The 10211-nt window shown below is 43.5% G+C and overlaps 1 pseudogene across 1 annotated transcript; it reads left to right on the top strand.

Annotated features, from left to right (window-relative positions):
* Nucleotides 1–7948: 7948 nt before the first annotated feature.
* Nucleotides 7949–9379, top strand: LOC105551041 (annotated as a pseudogene). The gene has a single exon (XR_001007811.1). The product of XR_001007811.1 is annotated as a 60S ribosomal protein L4 pseudogene (transcript).
* Nucleotides 9380–10211: the final 832 nt, after the last annotated feature.

The raw sequence follows: 10211 nt of genomic DNA, 5'->3' as shown, positions 1-10211 counted from the left end.
CCCAGGCTGGAGTGAAGTGGCATGATCTCAGCTCACTGCAACCTCCGCCTCCTGGGTTCAAGCAATTCTCCTGCCTCAGCCTCCCAAGTAGTTGGGATTATAGGCGCCCACCACCACACTCAGCTAATATTTGTTTTTTCATTTGGTTTTGTTTTGTTGAGATGGAGTCTCGCCCTGTCACCCAGGCTAGAGTGCAATGGCACAATCTCGGCTCACTGCAACCTCCACCTCCCGGTTCAAGCAATTCTCTTGCCTCAGCCTCCCGAGTAGCTGGGATTACAGACGCCTACCACCATGCCCAGCTAATTTTTGTATTTTTACGAGAGACGGGGTTTCACCATGTTGGCCAGGCTGATCTTGAACTCCTGACTTCGTGATCCACCTGCCTTGGCCTCCCAAAGTGCTGAGATTACAGGCGTGAGCCACCGCTCCCAGCCTAAGTTTTGTATTTTTAGTAGAGACGGGGTTTAAACATGTTGCCCAGGCTGATCTTGAACTCCTGACCTCAGGTGATCCAACTGTCTCAGCTTCCCAAAGTGCTGGGATTATAGGCGTGAGCCACTGCATCCGGCCAACATGGTCTTTTAACTGTCTGTTAACTTATCTGTCTCCAACCCGGGTCATATGTCTCTTGTATACTATTGTATCTCATATATATAGTGAATTCTAAGAAGAAACTCAGTGAACAAGTGAGGAATGAATGAATGAGCACTTGTCTAAGAGGAACCTGTCCATGGGCTGCTTAGTATCCTGAAAAAAATTTTGATAATCTGAGATTTAAAAAAAAACAAAAACAAAAACTGAAATAAGTTGAGCAAATTGGACTGGGCCAGTTAGGAATTACAAAATGGGGAACTGTTGAGAAAATCTGTAGTTAGTTATGGGCCAAAAGCTGGAAGTGGTGGTTGAGATGAACCATAGCAATGATGGCTCTGTTTATACTAAAATTATGAGGAAACAAAAACTGTGGTTAAGCAGAGAAGAAAACAGAGCAGTCATACAGAAAGAAGCAATGAGGTCAAAAGACAATGAGGCAAAGAGAGCAGCTCACTCCCTCAAGACTGTGTCTGCAACAGCCCTTGCCCTTCTTCACCTGACATGAAAGCTAAGCCCACGTGACAGCTCCTCAGGAAGTCTCCCTGACCAGCAGTGTTTGGGGGCAGAAAGCAATGTTCTCTGAAAAAAGGATCATATGCTTCTTTCTAGCCCTGAATGCCAACCCCACCTGACACACATTGTAAGAATTCAGAGGCCGGGTGCAGTGGCTCACGCTTATAATCCCAGCACTTTGGGAGGCCAAGGTTGGCAATCACCAGGTCAGGAGTTCGAGACCAGCCTGGCCAATATGGTGAAACCCCATCTCTCCTAAAAATACAAAAATTAGCCCAGCTACTCGGGAGGCTGAGGCAGGAGAATTGCTTGAACCTCGGAGGCCTATAATCCCAGCTACTCGGGAGGCTGAGGCAGGAGAATTGCTTGAACCTGGGAGGCGGAGGTTGCAGTGAGCCAAGATCATACCACTGCACTCCAACCTGGGTGACAGAGGGAGACTCTGTCTCAAAAAAAAAAAATTTTTTTCAGAAATGATGTGCTTAAGACAAAACTGCCCATAGCCAGTTTTCAGTTGTCTTCACTTTTAGCATCACTACTCCAAGCACTCTCCCCACCCCCAAGGGAAGGGAGAAAGGAAAAAAATTATACAAAGCATATGCAAGGTGGGGATGGGAGGTCCTCATGCTCTTTTTCTGAATGTCTGAGGCAGCAAAGGTAGAGACATGAACATCTGATGAGTGAGCTGAGGAATAAACAGGCTAGGGTGTGAGTGTGGCTGGGAGCATGATGGGGTGGTATACGTATGGAGCAGGAAAACCAGTATCACAGTGTCCTCTTGGCTCACCCACTTAGTTTTGGTAACTGAGGGATTTTGCATTGATTTTTATAGTACTGATAAGGTGTTTTAGAACAAGCACCTGGAGGCTTATCTCACTGTCCTGGAGCTCCTACGTCACCAGCTGTCAAGAGGGTAATGTGTCCTGGCCTGGCCTGGGTAGCTATACATTCCCCAAGACAGTCTATGCAAGATACACATGTTCTCATAAAACTTTATGAGAACTTTAAAAAATGCGTTTATTTTTGAGATAGGGTCTTGCTTTGTCACCCAAGCTGGAGTGCAGTGGCATGAACATAGCTCACTGCAGCCTTGACCTCCTGGGCTCAAGTGATCCTCCTGCCTCAGCCTCCTGAGTAGCTAGGACTACAGGCACAAGCCACCACACCTGGCTATTTTTTTCTTTTCCTTTTTTTGTAGAGATGGGATTGCCCTGTGTTGCCTAGGCTGATCTCAAACTCCTAGACTCAAGCGATCCTCCCACCTCAGCCTCCCAAAATGTTGGGATTATAGGCATGAGCCACCGTGCCTGGCCTAAACAACTTTTTGAAAAAGAAGAAATACAGGCTTGTGATGTATTATTAAAAGTTGTAACAAAGACAGCACTCTGGCCGGGTATGGTGGTTTACGCCTGTAATCCCAGAACTCTAGGAGGACAAGGTGGGCGGATCACTTCAGGCCAGGAGTTTGAGACAAACCTGGCCAACATGGTGAAACCCTGTCTCTACCAAAAATACAAAACTTATCCAGGCATGGTGGTGCTCACTTGTAGTTCCAGCTACTCAGGAGGTTGAGTTATGAGAATCGCTTGAACCCAGGAGGTAGAGGTTGCAGTGACCCGAGATTGCACCACTGTACTCCAGCCTGGGCAATACAGCAAGACTCTGTCTCAAAAAAAAAAAAAAAAAAAAAAAAGGACAGCACTCTGATTTCATTTTTATATATTTCACCAAATGAAAGGAAGGATTACATGGTATATATTCCTAGTATCCAGGCCCAAAGTTTTTCCCTGATTTCCTCTGATCTTTGGGCTAGGTGAGCTGCCTCCTCTGAGTTCTTCTGGCACGCTGTGATTCCCTCACACTGTATTGCTGTTTGCCCTATACAGACTGTAAACTCCCAGAGATGAAGACCATGCTGTGTCTCCATTAATCACATACAGCCTGGTATACAAGAGGCCTTTAGCAATGTTCATCGAATGAATGAATGAATGAATGAATGAGTGATCTAATTACTAAATACATCTGTGTCAACAAGAAATATATTGGTGTTAAGATTACTTCTTTTGTTTTGTTTTGTTTTGTTTTGTTTTGTGTTTGATACAGGGTCTCACTCTGTTGCCCAGGCTAGAGTGCAATGGCAGGATCTCAGCTCACAGCAACCTCCACCTGCCAGGTTCAAGTGATCCTCCCGCCTCAGCCTCCCAAGTAGCTGGGATTACAAGTGTGAGCCACCACACCTGGCTAATATTTGTATTTTTCAGTAGAGACATTGTTTCCCCATGTTGGCGAGGCTGGTCTCAAACTCCTGGCCTCAAGCGATCCTCTTGCCTTGGCTTCCCAAAGTGCTGGGATTATAGGCGTAAACCACAGAGCCTGGTCTTAAGATTACTTTAATCTTATACATCTTAGTTGACCTGTTACCCCGCTTGGAATGTTACCCCCAATAAACCTGTAGTATCGCAGAAGGCCAGCCAACTGGTAGGGTTCCTAAGTTGCCCCTAAGGGCTTCCTTTCCTTGCAGAGGCCTGGCTTCCTTCCCTCCTCTGAGTCTGGGAACCCTGCCTGCACAAAGGTTGATTGCTCATCACCCTGCCCCAATATTGAGCCCTGTCTAGATTTCCCACTCCATGCCCCATCAGAATCATTAGATTCTCTGATGCGATTATTTCTGGGATGAGGCGGGGATGAAGAAGACAGAGGAGGGTCAACCTTCTACTTCTGACACTTAGGTTCTTTTTTGAGGCATGGAGGCTGAGGTCCTATGGTTCCCACTGCTGGTGGCACCTGACGCCAACATCCCCGACAGTTTTGTCTGGCCTCTCCTTTGGTTAGAAAATGCTTTGGCTGATTGATTATTCTGGCTTCTGGAGAACTGCTTTTGTTCTCAATATGAGGCACCATCCTTAAGGAATAAGGAGTGAGTGTTTTTTTGTTTTTTTTTTTGTTGTTGTTGTTGTTTTTTAAAGTGACATTTAAGATGTTGTAGGTAGGAATGGTGGTTCTAGTCCTTTTTGGAGATTACCTTTTACATTTTATTTTTATTTTTTTCAAATGGAGTCTCACTCTGTTGCCCAGGGTGGAGTGCAATGGCATGATCTAGGCTCACTGCAACCTCCATCTCCTGGGTTCAAGCGATTCTCCTGCCTCAGCTTCCCAAGCAGCTAGGATTACAGGTGCCTGCCACCACGCCCAGCTAATTTTTGTATTTTTAGTAAAGATGGGGTTTCCGCATGCTGGCCAGGCTGGTCTCAAACTCCCAACCTCAGGCGATCTGCCCGCCTCGACCTCCCGAAGTGCTGGGATTATAGGCATGAGCCACCTCGCCCGGCCACCTTTTACATTTTAAATAGCAAAACATTACAGATGACTGGAATAAAAAGAGTTAATTTAACATTGCTAAATGCTCCATTTTTTTCAAAATGAAAATATGTTCATTCTTTTCTGATTATAAAAATGATACGGACTCTTGGCCGGGTGCAGTGGCTCATACCTATAATCCCAGCACTTTGGGAGGCTGAGGCAGGCGGATCACCTGAGGTGGGGAGTTCAAGACCAGCCTGACCAACATGGAGAAACCCCATCTCTACTAAAAATACAAAATTAGCTGGGTGTGGTGGCGCATGCCTGTAATCCCAGCTACTCGGGAGGCTGAAGCAGGAGAATCATCTGACCCGGGAGGCGGAGGTGGCAGTGAGCCGAGATCGCACCATTGTACTCCAGCCTACGCAACAAGAGTGAAACTCCATCTCAAAAAAATAAATAAATAAAAATGATACGGACTCTTGTTAAAACTTCCAAACACATATAAGAAAAAATAGATATAAAGAAGAAAACAAAAATCAGCCAAACGCTATTGTATAAAGACAACCACAGTGTCGAGAACATGGTGTTTGGGCACACCTGGGCTGGAAACACATCTTTACCACTTACTTAATTTCTCTGAGCTCCAGTTTCTTCATCTGTACAATAGGGATAATAATTTAAGTTAAATGACATCTATAAAATAGAGATAATAGTAGGTAGGTAATAATACTTTATCGGTTGTTTCAAAGATTAAATGAAAATATTCAAGTAAAAGGCCTAGCATAGTGCCTACACATGCAGTGAATGGTAATTCATAGTGGACACTCTTTGAGGTCTCCTTGTTTCTCAATCCTATATTTTTCCCCTTAAATCTCACTGCTTTTAGTGTAATTACACCTAAGTTAGGACAGGCGCGGTGGCTCATGCCTGTAATCCCAGCACTTTGGAGACCAAGGCGGATGGATCACCTGAGGTTGAGCGTTCAAGACCAGCCTGGCCAATATGATGAAACCCCATCTCTACTAAAAATATAAAAATTAGCCAGGTGTGGTGGCAGGTGCCTGTAATCCCAGCTACTCAGGAGGCTGAGGCAGGAGGATTGCTTGAGCCTAGGAGGCAGAGGTTGCAGCAAGCCAAGATCGTGCCACTGCACTCCAGCCTGGGTGAGAGAGCGAGACTCTGTCTCAAAACACCAAACAACCAAACAAACAAAAAAACTAAATCAGTAAACATTTATTAAGAAGCTATTAGATGCTGGTGGTGGTGGTGTCATTATTATTGTTACATTAGGATGAGGCTAGTTGTAAAGTCCTATTTACTACCTACTACTTAGTTATTTAAGCAAACCTTGTCTTAGAACTTACATGGAATTGTTTTCTACTCACTCTTCCCATTGACAACACAAAATCAATCTCAAATTTGGGCCCTTTTTTGGTGAAGGGATAATTGAATCTAACAGGATTGGCTGAGGATTAAATGAGCCACTCTAGGCAAAGTACTCAAAACATGGTATGTGCTCAATAAATGATAGTTATTATCATCCAAGCAATGTATACAACCTATAACACTCTTCATTCAGGATTTATGGGAGTAGAAGTACAGAGGAGTTCTCTTTTCTGGAGTCTTTTCTGGTTTACTTTTGACCCTAAAATGAAGCCTTCAGGCATTATCTAGATAAAATACTAATCTCCTGGACACAGCCCTAGGCTTCTTCACTGGCATTTGCTAGCTGTAGTTCCCTTCCAAATCTAATCAAAGGTCTATACTCCCCGCAACCTTCCCTTACCTCCAACACCTGACCCAAAACTTTCAATGTTAACTTTTGCCTGGACTCTATGTTGTCATATCATGTGATACTCAACATATCCAATTTGTTACTTGGTTTCTACTGAAAGCAATTCTCACTTGACTGATGTGCACAGGAATCCCAAAATTCTGCAATAAAACGTGTTAGAGTTTACTGTACTTAATATTGGTTTTACATGTACAGTTGTAAACTAATAATGAGATAGCAAAACACAGTGTTTAAGATCATGGATGCTGTGGCCAGATTGCCTGGGTTATAATTCTAGCTCTGTTGCTTTGTGACCTTGGGCAAGTTATTTAACCTCTCTGTGACAGAGTTTACTTTTCTGAATAAAGGGAATAACAACATGCTTTACTTTCCAGGGTTGTTATGGAGATTAGATGGGTTAATGTTTGTAAAGCACTTGGAATGGAGCCTATCAAATAGTCAGTGGTATGTAACTGTTTGTTATACAATAACAGTTGCCATTTATGGAGGCTTAGTTATCTCCCAGGCACAGAGCATGTTACTTTCAACCCTCTCAATCATGCAAGGTAGATAAATTATTTACAGTGATGCACGAGGGCTGGCCGGTACTTGCTTATGAGAGCTGAAAGTTAAATTTTCAGAAAGTTTGCAAGTCAGTTAAACAGAGCCATTACTAAAAATTAAATTATATAAATGTGCAATCAAATTATATTAAACACAAGGCAATAAATATTCAAATTTCATCACTTCCTAAGTATTTTACTACTGTCTATGCTCTTTTCGTTTGTTTTTTTTTTTTTTTTTTTTTAAAGAGAAAGGGTCTTGCTTTTTTTCTTCTTTTTTTTTTTTTTTTTTTTTTTTATTTTAGAGAGACAGGTCTCACTATGTTTCCCAAGCTGGACTCGAACTCCTGGGATCAAGGGATGCGCCTGTCTTTGCCTCCCAAAGTACTGAGATTACAGATGTGAGTCACTGTGCCTGGCCTATCTATGCTCTTGAGGTTATTTATGTTTATTGTGTCTGTATGGTGGAAATAATAGTGTGATACTGTGCAACTCTTCCTAACTCTGCATTCTATGGCATCAATATCTGTAGCTTGAATTTTGCTATGTGGAGCATTTATACCACAGAAGTGCAACCACTTCAGGGCTTTTTTTATTTAGCAAGTTGGTTATTACACATTTATCTGTACATCGCTGGATGTTATTATCTCTTCTTTTAAGATGATAAAAGAGGTTAAATGATTTGCCTAAAGCCACACAGCTAGTAAGTGGTAAAGCTGGGATTCAGGCCCAGATTTTTGTTTGTTTGCTTTCTTGCTTTTTACAAGAAAAATTGTTTCCAAAGCCTATATGCTTTTCATTCAGTTACCCTCCAAATTGGAAAAGGAATAGTCAAACTGGGTAGACCTTAGACACAGAAATAGAAAAGCTATCTCTTTTCTTCCCCCTCCAGCTCTCCTGCCCTTAATGTACACACTCAACCCCTAGTCTACCCAATCCTGTGCAGAGCTGTAGTCATTCCTTTCTAGTCCCATTATCCCAACCCAGACTTAGAGATACCTTTCATTATTTATCTTGATTTGATAATTACTGCCTTGCTTTGTACCACTTTTGCCCATTATCCCTTCTTCCCAGAATTTCCTTTCTATTGTCCAAGGTTAAGATTAAACCCAGTCTTTCTAATACCTCTACCTATTTTCTATTTTCCTAGTTTGAGAAGGCTTGACACTGTAGTTAAGATTCCTCAAATACTTTTTCCTGTGGCGGCAGCCAGAGTGAGAGGAGCGTGGCTGTCTCCTCTCTCTGCCATGGCATGTGCTCTCCCACTGATATCGGTGTACTCCAAAAAGGGGGAGTCATCTGGCAAAAATGTCACTTTGCCTGCTGTATCCAAGGCTCCTATTCGACCAGATATTGTGAACTTTGTTCACACCAACTTGCGCAAAAACAACAGACAGCCCTACGCTGTCAGTGAATTCGCAGGTCATCAGACCAGTGCTGAGTCTTGGGGTACTGGCAGAGCTGTGGCTCGAATTCCCAGAGTTCCAGGTGGTGGGACTCACCGCTCTGGCCAGGGTGCTTTTGGAAACATGTGTTGTGGAGGCCGAATGTTTGCACCAACTAAAACCTGGCACCGTTGGCATTGTAGAGTGAACACAACCCAAAAATGATATGCCATCTGTTCTGTCCTGGCTGCCTCAGCCCTACCAGCACTGGTTATGTCTAAAGGTCATCGTATTGAGGAAGTTCCTGAACTTTCTTTGGTAGTCGAAGATAAAGTTGAAGGCTACAAGAAGACCAAAGAAGCTGTTTTGCTCCCTAAGAAACTTAAAGCCTGGAATGATATCAAAAAGGTCTATGCCTCTCAGTGAATGAGGGCTGGCAAAGGCAAAATGAGAAACCATTGCCGTATCCAGCGCAGGGGGCCGTGCATCATCTATAATGAGGATGATGGCATCATCAAGGCCTTCAGAAACATCCCTGAAATTACTCTGCTTAATGTAAGCAAACTGAACATTTTGAAGCTTGCTCCTGGTGGGCATGTGGGACGTTTCTGCATCTGGACTGAGAGTGCTTTCCGGAAGTTAGATGAATTGTATGGCACTTGGTGTAAAGCCGCTTCCCTCAAGAGTAACTACAATCTTCCCATGCACAAGATGATTAATACAGATCTTAGCAGAATCTTGAAAAGCCCAGAGATCCAAAGAGCCCTTCGAGCACCACGCAAGAAGATTCATCGCAGAGTCCTAAAGAAGAACCCACTGAAAAACCTGAGAATCATGTTGAAGCTAAACCCATATACAAAGACCGTGCACCGGAATACCATTCTTCGCCAGGCCAGGAATCACAAGCTCCAGGTGGATAAGGCAGCTGCTGCAGCAGCAGCACTAGAAGCCAAATCAGATGAGAAGGTGGCGGTTGCAGGCAAGAAGCCTGTGGTAGGGAAGAAAGGAAAGAAGGCTGCTGTTGGTGTTAAGAAGCAGAAGAAGCCTCTAGTGGGAAAAAAGGCAGCAGCTACCAAGAAACCAGCCCCTGAAAAGAAGCCTGCAGAAAAGAAACCTGCTACAGAGGAAAAGAAGCCTGCTGCATAAACTCTTAAATTTGATTATTCCATAAGGGTCACATCATTTTGGACAGCGTCTTTTGAAAAAATACCTGATCATACAGGCAGTGAGAAGAAAAAAAAAAAAAAAGATTCCTCAAATAATCAGTTTCCTTAAACTTTTGATTAATGCAAACATCCACGTAGAAAACTATATATACATATCAAAAGTATGTACCTCAAATCATTTTCCAAACTCAACACACCATGCAACCAGCACCAAGATCAAGAACATTACCTTCATCTCAGAAGCCTCCTCATAGTCCCTTCCAGTTTCTACCCTACCAAGGGTAACCACTAATCCAGCTAAGTCATTCAGCCCTAATATTGGCATGTCCTTTGGGTTGGGCTGGGTACTCTAAACAGTGTGGTTGATATAGGAGTTAAGAAGAAATCACTTAGGCAGATAGTAAAAGGATAGGAGTCCACAGTAAGGCTTTTCTTTTTAATGAAAAGCAGCCCCAAATCATTTTATAACAAAGACCAGCCTGTAAAGTCGAGCTGCAGATGTAGACAAGCAAGTTGGGAGCTTGCACAGGTGAATGTGGGCAGGAACTAGGCACTAGACATGTTCAAGATGGCGGCTCCATCATCCCTTCTCTGCTAGCCACGTGTACAGTAAGGAGCAGACAAGATGATGCCAGCCAAGGAGAGTTCATTTGCATCATAAGATTAGGGTGGGGATACCAGCCTTCTCCCTGGGCTATGTAAATGTCACACCTGATCGAAACAATCTGTGAGCCCTACATAAATCAGACACCGCCTCCTCAAGCTGGACTATAAAGTCCAGTGCATCTGCCACCATGATCACTAGGAGACCCCTCTCTCTCTCTATAAAGAGAACTGTTTCTCTTTCTCTTCTGCCTATTAAACCTCCGCTCCTAAACTCTTTGTGTTAGTGTCCTAAATTTTCCTGGCG

The sequence above is a fragment of the Mandrillus leucophaeus genome, unplaced genomic scaffold (genome assembly GCF_000951045.1).
Source record: "Mandrillus leucophaeus isolate KB7577 unplaced genomic scaffold, Mleu.le_1.0 Scaffold504, whole genome shotgun sequence".
Lineage (NCBI taxonomy): Eukaryota > Metazoa > Chordata > Mammalia > Primates > Cercopithecidae > Mandrillus > Mandrillus leucophaeus.
This window is presented reverse-complemented; position numbering and strand designations above follow the sequence as displayed.